The sequence below is a fragment of the Dromiciops gliroides genome, chromosome 1, assembly GCF_019393635.1.
Source record: "Dromiciops gliroides isolate mDroGli1 chromosome 1, mDroGli1.pri, whole genome shotgun sequence".
Lineage (NCBI taxonomy): Eukaryota > Metazoa > Chordata > Mammalia > Microbiotheria > Microbiotheriidae > Dromiciops > Dromiciops gliroides.
Window position 1 is genome coordinate 135921890 of NC_057861.1, and position 18527 is coordinate 135940416.

General features: G+C 34.3%; 1 protein-coding gene across 47 annotated transcripts in view; it reads right to left on the reverse strand.

The window, feature by feature from the left end:
* Positions 1-18527, reverse strand: part of RIMS2 (regulating synaptic membrane exocytosis 2) — an 821964-nt gene that overhangs the window by 106662 nt on the left and 696775 nt on the right. The window contains exon 1 of one of the 47 annotated variants that reach the window (XM_043983624.1): positions 14376-14467. The exons of the other annotated variants lie outside the window; for them this stretch is intronic. The gene's annotated coding sequence lies outside the window, so the exon portion shown is untranslated. Of the gene's footprint in view, positions 1-14375; positions 14468-18527 lie in introns of those variants that run through there. 47 annotated transcript variants of the gene reach the window in all.

Here is an 18527-nt window from a genome sequence, read left to right on the forward strand (position 1 = left end):
GTAAGTGTCAAGTGTCTGAGGCTGGATTTGAACTTAGGTCCTACTGAATCCTGGGCGAGTGCTTTATCCATCTATACAAAGGTCTTAAATAAAAAATGCTGGAGGTAGGTATAATTTGGGGGCAGGATTTGTTTTATTTTTCATTTTTGTAACTTGCCTATCTTAGTATCATGTACTTAGTATTGTGAATTGAATCGGTTAACAATGAACATTAGCAAATCATTATCATTATACATTTCAACCATATGAACAATATACACTTTACTACTTTTTTAGAAGACACCAAATCTTACATTACCAGTATTCCTACCAATTCACCCATGATTAATAATACTGAGTATAGGATATACATATATGAAAGAGTAGGCATAAAAATAAGATTCTGAATATGTATGTGCTTAAGTAGCCAGAAAACAAACTTTCTTCTTCTTCTTCTTCTTCTTCTTCTTCTTCTTCTTCTTCTTCTTCTTCTTCTTCTTCTTCTTCTTCTTCTTCTTCTTCTTCTTCTTCTTTTAAAGTGAGAGAAACAATCTTGTGATGTGTAGAAATGTTTGTCTTGGGAATCAGAGATTGTGGTAGAAGAGGTAGAAGAGGAAAGGAAGGTATAGGAACCAATGGAAAGGGGCAGTAGTTTCTTTTGTAAGGGAATAATAAGGAAAGTACATTGAGAGGAATGGGGCAATTCTTGGAAGACTGCATTTTATATACTGTAGCTCTAATCAGAATACTATGAGGTAAGGAAAAGGAGTTGTCCCCCTATTTTCCACCCTGTAGAGTTATATGCAAAAGAAGTAGGAGTTAGTGACTGGATCAGAGAAGTGGAAATGAAGTAGAGGCACCTATTGTTGATCGCTTTTTCAAGAAGTTTAGCCAAAAAAGACAGAAAATATGGTTGCTGGGGATGGATAGATCAAATGACGCAGTTTTTGAGGATGAAGGAGACATGGAAATGTTTGAAGGCAGTTGGGAAGCAGCCAGTAGATAGGGAGCAATTGAATATTTAGTGAAAGAGTAGGGGTAATATATAGGCAGACACTTGACACTTACTACCTGTGTGACTCTGGGCAAGTCACTTAACCCCAATGACCTCAAACATCTGGGCCCATTTCCAGTCATCCTGATATATATATCTTACCACTGGACCCAGATAACTCTGGAGGATAGAGTTAGGGTGGTTACATTGCACAGCCCTCCCTTACTTAAATCCAATTTACTGCAAGTCATGACATCACCTTCTGATGTCATGGTCCTCTTCAAGAATGTAGGACAAATAACAACAGCAGCAGTTGCAACAATGACCCTGGGTAAGTCACTTAACCCTATTTGCCTCAGTTACTCATTTGTAAAATGAGCTGGAGAAGGAAATGACAAACCACTTCAGTTTCTTTGCCAAGAAAACTCCAAAAGAGTTCACAAAGAATCAGACAGGGTTGAAATGACTGAACAACAAAAAAGAGAGATAATAGAAGGGACAAACTACTGGAGAAGATGGAATGGAATAAGGCCACATGCAATTAAAAGGATTTGTTTTGTAAAGGAAAAATTTCACCTATTTGTGTGAAAGGGGTAGAGGAAATAGTGAAAGAAACCACTGGATTGATGTGAAATGTGCAACAGAAAAGGGAACTCTCTGTGAATGGTATCAATTTTTTTCAATGAAATATGAAGTAAATGTCTCAGAATTTTATATGAAATCAGTCACCACTCCTGCTGCTGCTACTTGTACTAACATTTCACAAAGTCTTGGGGAGTTTCCCTCAAGTTCTGTACAATGTTTTGCATATGTTTCAAATTATGACATCAATAGCTTAACCTTTCCTCAGAAATCTTATGTTTAAAAATATAATGTTCAGAGTTTTAAAATTTATAAATATAAATCAACATCTCATGTTGAGATTTAGAAATAATATAACAACTCAAATGAAATTTTTTAATATTATCCAGGATCTCTCAATAACATTCTATTCAGAAATCTCATGTTGCAGAAGTGACTATAAGTTTTCAGAGACTATGCGAGTTCCACCAGGTACTACCAACCCAAAAAGAACTTGTATATTGGTATGAAAAATGAAATGAGGTGGGGGCAGCTAGGTGGCACAATGGATAAAGCACCAGCCCTGGATTCAGGAGTACCTGAGTTCAAATGTGACCTCAGACACTAGACACTTACTAGCTGTGTGACCCTGGGCAAGTCACTTAACCCCCATCGCCCCACAAAAAATAAAATGAAATGAGGATCATCTTGGATAAATTCATCACCATATATTTGACTACAGAATATTTTTGGGTATGGGAATTTCTGAAACCATTCACTAAAATACAGGAGTGACCACATGTGAAATGAAATCATAATTTTTCTGAAATATTGGCTTAGCAGGTAGATATGTTCATACTCAAAGTAAAATATTATTTTTCTCTTAGCCAAGGAAAATATTTCTGATTCTTAGATGAAAATGCCATATAAATGCTAAAATATTTATGTTTTATAAATTCAACTTAACAATTTTCCAGTTCCTACAATCCTTTCATTAGTTCCCATATATTTGACAATCTTTGCTCTACAGATGGCTCATTGATCTATAATCCAGCCCTAATCTTTCTCCTGAGTTCCATCATGCATATCCAGCTGCTTATTAGATATTTCAAACTGTATTATGTAGCAGTTGTTGGGGTACAAAGGCAAAAGTAAACCAATTCCTGCCCATAGGGAGTTTACGTTCTATTTGGGGAATACATAAACAAGTAAATACAAAGTATTCACAAAGTTATACATAGCAATTCCAAGAGGAAAAGAGCACTAATAATTGGGGAATTGAGAAAGTTTCAAATAAAACTAGGGACCTGATGAGCTTTGAAGGAAGCTAGGGATTCTAAGAGATGAATATGAGGAGAGAGTGCATTCCAGATATGGAATACCATCTAAACTAAAGAACAAAACCAAAATATGGAATTCCTAAATAGCAAACACCTAATGGGTCAAGTTGAGTAGAACAGAGTATGAGAAGGGGAATGATATGAAATAAGACCAGAAAGGTATGTGGGAGACAGATTAAAGAAGGCTTTAAATGACAGGCAAAAGAGCCCTTTATTCCAGAGGAAAAAGGGAATGACTAAAGAATATTTTTTTGTAGATGTAATGTGATGAGAGCTGCATTTTATGAATGTCAATTTTGCTGCTGTGTGAGGGACAGAGTAGAGAGGGAAGGATTGAAAGAAAGAAGACTAATCACAAAACTACATTAATTGAGGTGAAATGTGATGAAGGCCTCATCTAGCATAGATATGGTATAAAGGAAGGAAAAAGGATGGATGGGAGTAATATTGTGGTAGTAGACTTGCCAAGAGCAAGCAACTAATAAGCAGAGATTTTTAGGGGAAAAGAATAATCAAAGATAACTTTAAGGATGGTGATAGTCTCAATATAAATAGAAATGTTTAGAGGATGGATGGATTTTTCTGGGAGGAAAAAAAGGAGTTCTGATTTGAAGATATTGAGTTTGAAATACCTTTGCAACACCAAAATGGGGGATGGAAAGCAGGCAAGATGGTAGTGTAGGTTTTGAATTCAGGACAGAGATGATGGAAATAGATGATGTGGAAATCACCTATATATAAATGATAATTTATATAGAGATAATAATTGGACCCTAGAGAAAGGATGAGATTACAAGAGAAAGAGATATAGTATAGAGAACAGAAGACTTAAGACAAAGCCATTATTCCAATTTGCAAATATGTTCCTAATTCACATATCCTCCATATAAAATTTTACTATCATTATGGTAAATAATTTAAGTCTACTTTAGAAAGCCCTTCTTCTAGCAGATTCTGTTCTTCTGAGAAGTTAAAAAAATAATCTGAATAACAAAATAGAATATTTTCATTTTTAGAATGCAGAAATGACTCAAGCAATTTAGCTTAAATTGGCTCTAAAAATGTCCTTTGAATTGCAAGGTCATTAACTTAGAATGCTAAATGTTAACATAGTTAATGAAATAACTGTTCATTTTCAAGTGCTTTCTTTTAGAAATAATGCTAACAACTTTTGGGAATGTTAATTAGGCTTTTATGTAGAATATGTGGCACAAATTTCCTGGGTTCCTTATTCGGTAGGCTTTTGGGGACTTTGCCAGATTTTTGTAGAAAGATATTGAGTCAAGTTATCCATAACAAATATAAGAATATACATTTCATAATGGGTTCAGTTATATGATTCATTAAGTCCAGTATTCTGTCTCTAATATGAAACCAAGGAAAATTTAGTGGGAGGACATGATTGGCCTTTGCCTTTGATGTCTAACCCATTCCTATATTATACCTATACTATTTCCTAACTTTCCTTAATAGGCTATCACACATGAATTTATCCATTTCTTGCTGTTGTTGGTTAGTCATTTATTTGTGTTCTTTATCGAATGAGCCACCTAGCTGCTTTAAATCAAGCTCTCCTATCTTCCTAAAACCTTCAACTCATAGTAGAAATTCTTAACATGGGGTTCATGAACTTTAGAAATATGTTTTGGGGGCATCTAGGTGGCACAGTGGATAAAGCACCAGCCCAGGATTCAGAAGGACCTGAGTTCAAATCCAGTCTCAGACACTTGACACTAGCTTTGAGATCCTGGGTAAGTCACTTAATCCTCATTGCCCTGCCACCCCCCCCCAAATACACACACACACACATGTTTTGACAGTGGATTTCAATAAAATTTATTTCATTTGTAATCCTATATGTGTGTATATTTTTAACACACACACATATAAACATACATATAATTTTAGGCATTTAGAAACATTATTATAAGAAAAAGATCCATTGGCTACACTATACTACCAGAGGGGTCCATGACACAAAAAAGATTAAGAATCCCTCACTTGAAGGGAATTCTCGAAGTCTGAAAAAAGTAGCTTTCAGGCTAACAAAAATACCAATTCTGAATTAGATAGCAATTTTGTAAAATTTAATCACCATTCTATTAGTTTACTTATTTTTAAACGTATTAGACACTTAGGTGATATATTGGCTAGAGCATCAGACTTAGACTCTAGTAGAATTAGGCTTAAATGCAACCTGAGACTTAAAAGCTTTGTGACTCTGAGCATATTACCTCATGTCTCTTTGCCTCAGTTTCCTAATCTGTAAACTAGGGATAATAATAGCACTTACCTCCCAGGGTTGTTGTGAGGATAAAATGATATAATATTCATAAAGGGCTTTGCATGCCTTTAAGTACTATATAAATGTTCTTAGTTAGCTATGTGTACTGCTTCCTTTGAGATTCTAGGACTGCCCCTTAACTTCATAAACTATGATTAGGTAAAAAAGACCTATGCTCATCCAACTGATCTTTATTTCACAAACTCTGATCATATCTCTACTTACCCTTCAAATTTCCAACCATCAGAACACTATTTTTAGAAGGTAGGGTGTAGCTATCTTCAAAAAGCAGTCTTTTCATTCCTGTATTTTATCAGGTGCTCTTCTCTGACTTTTGATAGTGTATCATTTTTTTGTTTGTTTGTTTGTTTGTTTTTGTTTTTTTGCAGGGCTATGGGGGTTAAGTGATTTGCCCAAGGTCACACAGCTAGTAAGTGTCAAGTGTCTTGAGGCCGGATTTGAACTCAGGTCCTCCTGAATCCAAGGCCAGTGCTTTATCCCCTGTGCCACCTAGCTGCCCCCAAGTGTATCATTTTTTTAAAGTTTTCATCAATATTACTTGTTTTGGTTCTCCGACCTCAATTGAAGTTAAGATACATAATTAAAGATTATTTTCACAACATCGTTGTTATGATGACAACGTTCAAGCTCAGGTTTACATGTTTATATTCAACTTTACTAAGTAATTTAATCAAAAGGATCTATAATGTAATTTGTAAGTCAACTTACAAATTCTTAAACTGCAAATAGGGAGTGGGCATGTGCTGTCACTCAATGTAGATGATTCATTTAAGATATTTGGTAGTGAAGGGAAGGGGAAAATAGATTACCTTAATATGAAGCTGAAAAAGTTTTGTTGTTATCCTTTTTTTTAAGAATACAGGAAAGATGAGCAAGTTTGTTGGCAAAAGGTTTCAGAATCATTATATTTCAGAGGGGAATGGGACCTAAGGAGCCATCTAGTTCAACCCATATCTGAATAAATCCTTGCTATGGCTTGCCCTAATAATGATCATCAAGGGGTTTTTTTTGTTTGTTTTGTTTTCTTGAACACCTCCAGTGAAGGAAATTTCAGTATCATCCAAGATGGCTACTTTTGTCTAGATCTAATTGTTAGGAAATCTGTCTTTATAGCACTCATAAATTTGCCTCTTTGCAAACTTCCCCCATTGCTACCATCCTGTTCTGTCCTTTCGGAACAAGCAGAGCTCTAAAATGCTCTAAGCTAGCTGGCATATCCTTCACTAATATGTTAAATTCCCTCAGTTCAGTCAAATGAATCATTTTGGTTGTTCTCCATTTACCAACCCCCTTCCTAAAAAATGGTACACAGAGTGGAATGTTCTATAGCTTGTCTTATTAGAACAATATAGAACAGGACCAACAACTCCTTAGTCCTGGGTACTTGGGATACTTAGGCTTCTGTTATAGCAGCCTACATTTGCTTTCTGTCTCTTGACTGATGCACCAAACTTGACTCTTATTAAGCACAGCCAATTAATCTTCTGTTTTTTTTAGATGAATAGCTGCTATCTACCTATTTCTCACCCACCATGACTTGTTTTAGTGCAACGACCACTTTCTACATGATGACATTCCAGATCCCTCCAAATATTGATACCCTCCCTCACTAAACTACCTTTTTTAAAATTTTGTATTTATTCTAGACATACATATATACATATGTGTATATGTGTGTGTGTTTATGTTTGTGTTGTTTCCCTGATGGACTGTAAGATTCTTGAGAGAGGGAGTTTCATTTTTGTCTTTTAATTCCAAGTACCTCACTAAGTGTCTGGCATATATCAGACACATAGACACATGTCGATGGATTAATTGTGAAGATGTTTTCTTGAACCTCAGTATGATTTTCATTTATTCCCCACTGAATTTAATTTTAGTAGATTTGGTCCAGTGTTCTAATCTATCTATCCTTTTGAATCCTGACAGTCATTCAACTTTTCCATAAGAATAGTAAAAAAGTCTTTGGCAAACTTGGTAAATCATGTTTATAGCATTCCTCTTACTTTTCAGTTTAATAAACCTATTTTAAAGGAAATGATATTAATCTGGCATGGCTTATTCTTTTTGTTTGTTTGTTTTTGCGGGGAAACGAGGGTTAAGTGACTTGCCCAGGGTCACACAGCTAGTAAGTGTCAAGTGTCTGAGATTGGATTTGAACTCAGGTCCTCCTGAATTCAGAGCCAGTGCTCTATCCACTGCACCACCTACCTGCCCCATGGCTTATTTTTTATAAAGTCTTACTGGTTCTTTTTGCTACTTACTTTCTTTTTTCAATATACACTAATCAATTTTTGAATTATACATTCTAAGATTTTGTCAAGCTCACTAGCATATAGTTTTTAGATTCTATTTGTTTTCCTTTATTCAACCCAAGGACAACATTTGCCCCTTTTCAAACTTGTGTTACCTTTCTGGTACACTACAGTCTTTCACAGGTGACTGGTAATAACTCAGCAATTACACCTACTAGTTCTAGGATGCAATTGATCTGGGGCAGGTGACTTGAACTCATCAAAAGCATCTAAATAATCTCTTACTATCTCTTTATTTATCTTGAAGTCAACTTTCTGTTAATTATTTTGTCCTATACTTTCAGATATAAAGATCATTTTGATTTTTAGAGAAAACAAAAATAAAATAGGAATTTAACATCTCAGCCCTACTCTCTTTCACCCATTACCTTCATTCCATATACCAAGAGCAGTCCTATGTCCTCTTTGATCTGATTTTAACAATATAAATTAAAAAATATCTTTATTATCTTTAGATTTTCTTTCCATGAGCATTAGAATTCCCAATGCCATTCTTATGAGACTGTACCAATCTTTTCTATTCATCCTGTTACCTGTTTTTTTTTTTAATTCCATATTTTGTACATTTAAAAGAAAATCTATGCTGGCTGATAAGGGAAAAGAGCCAGTGGAGAGTGAGTGATTATAGATGTCTAGAAATTAAGGGAATGATTAATGAAGCATGGTCCTGGAGAAGGTGGAAAAGGATGGGATCAATAATAGAGGTATAGGGGTTACCTTGGAAAGGAGGAAGTCTCTCCAATTTACTGGTAGAGTTTGTTCATAGGACCAGAAAACTGTTAAAAAAAAAAAGGAGACTTTTTCTCTTAGACTTTCTTCAAATAAAGTTTTTCTTCCTACTGTCCTATCAAAATAAAAACTTGCTTTTCTGAAGTTGATTTAATTTTATTTTTGCTAAATTTTCCCCCCTCCTTTATTTGGATTCCTAAATGTAATCACCTTATAACCATGGCCTGTTGATAAAATCAGGTTTCTGTTCACCTTCACTGTTTATCATCATTCAATAGAGACCTTTGTTTTAATTAATTAATTAATTTTGGTGAGGCAATTGGGGTTAAGTGACTTGCCCAGGGTCACACAGCTAGTAAGTAGTAAGTGTCTGAGGCCACATTTGAACTCAGGTCCTCCTGAATCCAGGGCCAGTGCTCTATCCACTGTGCCACCTAGCTGCCCTGATTCATTTACTTTTTCAACTACGAAATTGTTTCCAAAACACTTGTTCAATCTCATACCTGCTACGTTTTTGTTTTGTTTTGTTTTTTGTCATGTAAAAACTGTTATTCACTTTGGGCAATAGGTGTACTATATTCCTCAAAAGTTTCATAGACTTTTTCAGTAATGTGCTAGGGTTTCTTGACGGGTTTTTGTTTGTTTGTTTTTAAGAAACTCTGAGATATTCTTTTAAGAAGTTAGTAATAACTTCATGGTATAGTAGATAGAGTACTATATTTGGAGGAAAAAGATTTGGGTTTGAAGTAGTAGAATAGCTCTGCTACTAACCACCTAAGTGACTTTGGGATTAACCTCTCTGGGTCTGTTTCCTAGTCCACAAAATAGGTGTGATGTTGTGTGTGTGTGAAATAAGTTTGCTTTTAAGATCACTTCCAACTAAAATATATATTCTTCTGTACTTGTAATTTAAAACAACAACAACAACGATAGCAGCAGCAACAACAAATCCAGCACCATATTGGGTTTTCTAATAGAGGCAATATAACATGGTGGAGAGAGTATTGTACCTGGTCAACATGCATTTATTATGTGATTAAAGTGTTACAGACATTGTGCTAAGCACTAGGGATACAGAGAAGGGCAAAAGATAGTTACTGATCTCAAGGAATTCAGTATAATAGTTTTAGAATCAGTGACTTGGAACATCCACTGACACATATAATAAGTCAACAATGCTTGTTGACTATCTGACCTGTTTGACCTGGAGGAAAGTACTTTATGTGTCTCAGGGAACTCTCTAAAGTTTAGCTACTAAGTTGTGGGTTATAATGTATGTTGAAAAGTATTCCTAGGGGGCAGCTAGGTGGCACAGTGGATAAAGCACTGGCCTTGAATTCAGGAGAACCTGAATTCAAATCTGACCTCAGACATGACACATACTAGATTTGTGACCCAGGGCAAGTCACTTAACCCTTATTGATACACACACACACACACTCACACACACACACACACAAACAAAGAAAAGAAGAAAGAAAGAAAGAAAGAAAAAGAAAAGAAAGGAAAAGAAAAAAGAAAAGTATTCCTGCAATGGAAATTCTTCAAACTTCTCAAACCCTTCAAATATTCACATTTTGGCACTCCTTAGATGTGTCTGGTTAGTCAACATTTCTAATTATCACCAGACTATGGCAGAAAAGATGAATTAATTTGACTAGGGAAACCTACTTTTACTTTCTCCAGATATTTAGATCATGAGAAATTTCTTATTTGTTATTAATTGCTTTGTTTCTTTTCTTTTCTTTTTTTTAAGTGAGGCAATTGGGGTCACACAGCTAGTAAGTGTCAAATGTCTGAGGCCAGATTTGAACTCGGGTCCTTCCTGAATCCAGGGCCAGTGCTCTATCCACTGCTCCACCTAGCTGCCCCCAATTGTCTTGTTTCTTAACTCTCTTAACTCACTTTCCTTGTATTTCTCATTTCCTAAGTCTTATGTATACAACAAGAAGCATTGGAAGGTACCTCAGAAGTTATCTAATTTAATCCATCACCAATTCATAAATCCCCTCTTTGACAGTCTAAAAGTCATCCAGTCACTGCCTAAAATTCTGTGACTAGGAACCTAACATCTCATTAATCAGTTGATTATACTTTTGAATGACTTTAATTAGAAAATCTATTTAAATACTTAGACAAAATTCTGCTTCAATGTACCTTTCCCCTATTCACCCTAGTACTTCCATTGAGGGCCAAGTGGAACAAATGTAAAACCTTTTCCATATGACAACCCTTAAAATATTTAAGGACATTTATCATGTCTTTGCTAAGAAATGGCTGTCTTAATTTTCCTTTTCTTAATGTCATGTTTTAAAATGAAAGTATCAAGTTACATAGCATTTATCAAATAAAGATTACATACTAATGAAATGATTATAAGATTATAGCACAACAAAATGACATAACATATCCCCTAAAATAAAGCTAAACTATAGCAACATATTTCAATTACCTAGGACAGTAATTTTCACCCACATAAAACCAATAGACCATGTTCCCAAATAAATAAACATCATGCAAAAGTATAGATTTCTAAAGACAATCATTTCATCAAGTGTAACAGTGTAGTAGGTACTATGCTAAGTTCTGTGACACAAAGACAAAACCAAAATGGTGTCTACCCTCAAACATCTTATATTCTAATAAAATATAAATTGTAAAATATATTATTCTGTGGAAAAATAATATGAATACAAACCAAATCTATATAGTAAAAATTTTTTCTCTGTATTTGGCCTATACATACTGTACCTTTCAGAAGCCTTTTGAAGCCACAAAGAAAGGTTCAAAGGTTCATGTACAGGATAAAATTTTCTATCTTGTCATACAAATTTTCCATTGCAATTTGCTTATATTTGAAGATTGGCATTAGATTCCATTATTCAACCATACCAAAATTTTGTTTTCACCTACTATCATTTTTCAGTGTCCATAGGACTTTTAAAAGTCTGCTTCCAGATTAATTTTTCAATGCTTCTTGCAAAGAAAGCTCATGTATTTATACTCAACTCATATTCTTATTGCAAGTATTGAAAAAGACTCTTCGGGAAGTTATTCATCATTTATGTCATCCAGAGAAAAACCAAAACAAGGACTACCTTCCTCTAGTCTCTTTCATAATCTTTAATGACTTAAGAAGTATATGAAAGATATACAGACACGACTGTTATATTTAATAAGGGTATTTTACTAAAAGATTTACCCTTCCACATATAAAACAAACTCTCCTAATAAGTTCATCCTAAATTACACTGAGGTGGTATTAAATGTCTTATTGTGGCTTGGCTTCACCATGCAAATCAATTCTTTTTTTTTTTCTTTCCTGATTCATCCTCTATGGCAATTTGACAATAGCTACTTCAAACTTTGTCTTCTCAAGTCACTTTCACCACCATCTTCCCTGTTTGTTCTATCAAAGGACTTCACCCCATACTCGCCAGAAAAAAAGTAAGATAATCCATCTCCGGCTCCTACAATCTAATGGCACCTTTTAAATTATCTAGGCAACATTCCCCATTCATCATTTCTTTGTTCCAGTCTCAAAACATGGGGAGGTCCTTCTTTAATCCCATTTTTTCTCATCTCTTACAAGTAGTTTGCAAATTCAATCATTTCTTCTTTCTCACTAATATTCAGCCTCAATCACTGGCTCCTTTCCAGCTGCCTTCAAATAGGATTCATTCTTCCCCATCCTTAAAAAAAAGTTTCATTTATTCCACCCTTCCCCTCAAGCTATTTTCTGATATTTTTTTCTCTTTATCATAGCCAAACTCCTAGAAAAATCTGTCTATACTTGTTGCCTCTTACTCTATTTTCAGTCAAAGCAGAAAGGTTCACTAAGCCCATATGATGTGCTAGGCACTGTGCTAAGCTCTCAGTATTTGGAGGTGAAGAATGAGAACATTTCAAGCATAAAGAAATACCTAGGTAGGGGCAGCTAGGTGGCGCAGTGGATAGAGTACCAGCCCTGGAGTTAGGAGTACCTGAATTCAAATCTGGCCTCAGACACTTAACACTTACTAGCTGTGTGACCTTGGGCAAGTCACCTAACCCCAATCGCCTCACTAAAAGAAAGAAAAAAAGATAATGGGTTCAGTCCTCCTGACTCTAGGACCGGTGCTCTATCCACTGTCCCACCTAGCTGCCCCTGAACCCATTATCTTTCCCCTATAACTATCCTTCCTAGGTAACTTCTAATGTAACTTCTCTAGGTAACACCATTCTTTTGATGAAAAAATGAGATAATATTTTTAAAGCATTTTACCAACTTTAAAGCACTATATAAATAGTATTAAAACTCCTCCTCCTCCTCTGTTTGGAATTTCAAATCCTTCAAGATTTGGCCCCAGGCTATATTTCTAGATTATCTTTCTATATTACTCTTTATGCTACATCAAACCACCCTACATGCTCTTCTCTATAACATTTCTCCATGACATTAAATTTTCCACCACTGTGCCTTTGTACAGATTGCTTGCATGCCTAGAATATTCTTCTTTCTTACTTTTAACTCTTGGACCCCTTTGCTCCCTTTTAGGCTCAACCCAAATGCCACTTGATTCATGACACTTGATTTTTTTCTGATTCCTGTTGTTAGTGCCATCCCTCCTCAGTCCATTACTGTGTATGCATTTTGTATGTATCTTGAATTAATTTTAAAATGAGTATGCTACATTCTCTTCTACCACAAGTAGAAGGTAATATCCTATGTAGTGGGAAGCATGACATTTTTCCATCTTTTTTTGCACATTGTCCTTCCATGATTGATACTTGTTGAATGATTGATTCTTTTTTTTTTTTTTTTGGTTTTTGGTTTTGTTTTTTTTTTTGTTTTTAGTGAGGCAATTGGGGTTAAGTGACTTGCCCAGGGTCACACAGCTAGTTAAGTGTTAAGTGTCTGAGGCCGGATTTGAACTCAGGTACTCCTGACTCCAGGGCTGGTGCTCTATCCACTGCGCCATCTAGCTGCCCCTGAATGATTGATTCTTGAAGATTATGCCAATACAATATGTGTTCAATATGATATTATCTAAAAAGAAACACTTCAAGTATTGCCTGGAAAAAGATTCTATTGGAATTGAAGCCTATATGACATCAATGAGTGAATTTACTGAGTTAAATTCAATTAGCTTCAACAAATATTTAATAACAGATCATTTGAAATACTGTAGTAAGACCAGTCATTAAATGCATTGATATTTAATTGTATTATGCTACATAGAAAGAGTAATGAAAGAACTAGAGAACACATGAGAAAGGGTAGTTAACCCACCATCACCTATTTTGTAATGAACAGAAGAGGGCTCTGAAGGTAATAATGTAAAGGATGAGGCAACTGATATGAGAGAGAGGAACATAGAATACTTTCTGAAGTGATTAAGGTATATATCAGGCATATATCAGATATATATGTATATATATCTTTAACAATAACTATTACTTTTTTTCTAAACTACATAAGTCCCATTTATGATAAGATTTTCAAATCCTCAATTCAATTTCAATGACAATATAAAAGATACTGGATAATATATTCATTAATACTGGTAGTAGATAATAATCGCAACTTTATAAGTTTGAAAATAAAGAAATCAGAAGACAGGTAGAGATAGCCTATAGTATACACATTATTTTTGAACTCTGATATGATATGATTTTCATACTGACTTATCAAGTTGATAATATTTTTGTACTTGAATTTCAGTCTTTGACTCAAAGTCGGTAAAATTTTTTGTTTTAAAGTGAATTAAATTTAATCCACTGGAAAAAAAAACCAAAACACCTTTTTGTAATTGAAAGAATGAAAGCAATATCCTGTTGGTTTTTCCCTGCTTCAAATTTAAATTTTCCTTATTCCCCTTCCTTTGTTTACCCATTAAAATTATACTTTCTCTCATTTATACAATATAAATTATGTTTAATTCATATATTCATTCAATGTTTGTTGAATTTATATTCATTTTGATGCCCTGTTTTGCTAATCAGTTTCATATTTTCAGTTTCTAACAATACTTATTTCATATACCATTAATACGTCCACTCTACAGATATAATAAATGCCTTTAATAAGAATGATCCTGTTAGGCATATACACTGAATTCTTTCAGAGGCCTCCTTAAGATAGATTTCAGCATGTTTTAAGTATAACTTACTTTTATCTTCTTAGATCCCAACGTGTTCAGCCCTGTGATGACTGTGGATTCCTGGATTGGTGTGATGCTTCAGCATGCATGATACTGGTTTATCAAAGTTTAGAAGTCCACTGGAGTTTGGAGCTGACCTAGGGGAGTTAGGCAAACCATTTTTAGTACACTGCATGGTTTTTCAGAATTTTCAGAATTATTATTTTATATCTCAAAGGTATAAAATAATACTTAAAAGTATATGAAACCATGCAATATACTAAGAAGAAGCCTTGCCATATTTTTCCAATGCTGAAACACAGGCATTTCCCAAAATAAAGGGGGGATTTATATAGAGTTGAGGGATTAAAAGTTGCTATGAGTTTTTAACTCAGAGAACTTACATAGATACAACATATAATATTGAATGGAGTTGAGCTAAGAATAAAGATACATTTCAATTATAACTAACATCATTGTCAATATTACATGGAATAGGTTAGTGGAATAATTTTATAAGGGGTACTAATTTTCTTCAAAGGGAAGAAAAGTATTTTAATTAGGATAATACTTGGCAATTTACAAAGAGAAAGTGACTAATTTTGATGGCACTCTCATTTTATTCAAACTCTCCTTGAAGTAAGAGAAGGTGCTAAGAAAATCCTCCACTCTCTCACCCCAAATCTCCTCAATGTTTTATTGGAATGGGAGTGGTAGTGGTGAGAAAATGAGATCATGTAAATAAATCTTGGAGAAATAATATGGCAATGTTAATTAGGTGATGGCCAGGCTTATGTTCCAATTAAAACTACATACTTCTTTATATTAAGTGTGATATAGTGGAAAGGAGATAGGATGTGGAGTCAGGAGAAACTTACGTTTGAGTAACTCCTTGTCTACTGATTAGCTAGGTCCAGATTCCCATAGGCAAGTCTGTTCTATGACCTTTCTGGTATTTAGCTTTCTCTTACATAAATTGGGGGTGATAATCCTTATAGTAATTATGTAATGATGCTGTAGCTAGAAGCAAATAATTAATGCGTGAAAAGTGCTTTAAAAATTAAACATAATGGGGCAGCTAGGTGGCGCAGTGGATAGAGCACCGGCCCTGGAGTCAGGAGTACCTGAGTTCAAATCCGGCCTCAGACACTTAACACTTACTAGCTGTGTGACTCTAGGCAAGTCACTTAACCCCAATTGCCTCACTTAAAAAAAAAAATTAAACATAATATACAAAGTCTGTTATTAATATGACTTAATTTTTTTATCAAAATACTACATTTTTAAACAAATAATTTTCATATAGCCTTAGAATTATTTTCCATTTCTGTGTCTGGAGAAACAATAATAACTCTTTTGTCTGGGTGGATAGATATAGGTATATCTTGACTTTACATTTCTAAATATAGCTACATAACCTTATTGCCTGAACTTGAAACTTGCCTCTACTAGTAAGATCCTTAGCTGTTTGATCCTAAGCAAGTCACTTAACTTTTCTTCATCTATAAAATAGAGATGATAATGGCACCTATCTCGCAGGGTTGTTTTGAGGTAAAATTAGATAATATATGAAAACTTTAAATCTGTAAACACTAAAACTATATAAATGCTATTCTTATTATTCTTATTTGTTTGAATGTTCTAAGTTAGAAGAATTAAAAAGTGACCCAAAACTAAAGTAATGAAAAAACAATTATTTTTTAAAGTTGCTTTTATACATCCATATGAAAAAGAAACTATACCTAAACAATGCTATGAAAAAGCTATAAACTACTATCATTAAATTAACTGCTACAAAAATACTACCCAAAAGACTTGTTATATGCTTCTTTCAAATATAAGTAAAATGGATATTGAAAATTATTTTGCAACTAATTAAGAAAAAGATAATTTTTTTAAAAAATTGATTTTAATTTTTAAGTGGATTTGGAAACATTGTAGGGACTTAAAATAATGAACAAAGGGAACCTAAGTTCACAAGTTTACAAAAGATTTGGTTAAACTTGGTTCTAATTGTAAGTACACAGGGAAATAGGGTCTAATCTATAGAAAGACTTTGTCATAGAGCCAACCACTAACTGGTATTAACAAAATGAAAATGTTTCTTGAAACTATAGTTATAACAATAGGTAAGAGTCAGATCACCAAAAATATATTTATGATTTCAATAAAAGAGGAGCAACTATAGAGTGTTATCATGAAAATGATATCTTCTCAGTTGGGTGATTAGATTGCCACAAACTAATTAATTAAAAGACAATTTTTTTCTAAAATAGCTTGTTAATAGCTTTTACTGACAAATTAATAATGGGATAAAATCTAAGCACTAGAAAGCAATGAATTTAAATGCATATGAAGAATTAAGAAATACTAATCAATCAATCAACAATCATTTGCTAAGAACCTATGTTCCATGTTCTGTGAATATAAATACAAATAATTCAACAACCTTTACTCTCAAGGAGCTTACATTCTAATAGGAAAAAAAAGAAATACAAACATAAGTAAATAAAGAATCAATATAAAGGGAACTAATAGAAATAAATATAGTTGTATTTTGTTAAAATCAAAACAATGTTGGATGAAATGTACAATCATTTGGGGAACTCAGGAAAGTCTTCATGTAGAAGATGGTACTTTAATCAAATCTTGAGGGCAGAGAGGGATTCCATAAAGTGGAAATGAGTGGGAAGTGCATTCTAGGCATGAAGATGGACTACAAAGGCATGAAGTTGGGAGATGTAGCATCATATGTGAAAAACACAAAGAAGGCTGGTTCAGTTAGATCATGGACTATAAGAGGGAGAATAATATGCATTAAAGCTAGAAAGATAGATTTAGGTCAAATTGTGAAGGATTTTAAAAAGCAAAATAAGGAAGATGATATTTTATCCTAGAGGCAACAGGGAGCCCCTGAAGTTTATTAATTCCCTACAAAATGGTAAGATATGCACTTAAGGCAAATCGTTTTGGCACCTATGTGGAGGATGGGTTGCAGTGGTAAAGTAGCTCAGAAAGGAAGAGCCATTAGATATATGGATGCTGCAATTCCCTAGGTGAATGATGGTGAGGTCCTAAGATAAGGTGATTAGTGTGAGTAAAGAGAACAGGATCAGATGTAAATGATTCTGTGGAGGTAAAGATAGAAAAATTTGTCAGTTGATTGAAAATCAGTGGAGAGGGCTGAAAAAGACTGAAAAATCAAGAATAATACTAGTTATGAACCTGAGACCTGAAAAATCATGGTGCCTTTGACATAAAGAATGGGTTTGGGATAAAGATAATGAGTCATGTTTTGGAAGTCAAGTTTGAGATATTTCTGGGTCATCTAGTTTGAAGTGTGTATTAAACAACTGGGACAGCAAGTGCCACAATGGTTCGAGCACTGGGTTGGAATCAGAAAGATTCATGTTCATGAGTTCAAATCTAACATCAGACATTTACTAGATGTGTGACCCTGGGCAAGTTACTTGACCCTCTTTTCCTCAGTTCCTCATATATCAAATGAAGTTGCAGAAGGAAATGGCAAACCATTTCAGCATTTCTGCTAAGAAAAGCCCAAATGGGCTCACAAAGACTCATACATGACTAATAAGAAAAGAACAACAAAAAATAGGCAACTGGTGATGCAGTGCTGAAGCTCAAGAGAGAGAGGAGGGTTGGGTATAGACATCTATGAATCATATATATCATCTCTCTCTCTCTCTCTCTCTCTCTCTCTCTCTCTCTATATATATATATATATAATATGTGTGTGTGTGTTTGTGTGTGTGTGTTTATGTGTATGTATGTATGTGTATATATATATGTATATATATATATGTACATATGATAATGGAAGTTGATGAGATCAACAAGTGATCATGTTACGAAAGAACAGAGGGGCAGCTAGATGGCACAGTGGATAGAGCACTGGCCTTTGATTCAGGAGGACCTGAGTTCAAATCCAGTCTCAGAAGCTTGACACTTATTAGCTGTATGACCCTCATAGCTCTGCAATGTCCCCCTCAAAAAAAGAGATGATTGCTAACTATAGAGAGAAAATCCAGTTAAATGATGAAGTAAGAAGCCAAATTTTAAAAGGGGAAGGAAAGAATGAGAGGAGATGAAGTGGAGGCATTAAGTGTAAATAGATTTTTCCAAGAGTTTATGTGAAAAAGAGAAGAAAGAGAAAAAAGATGA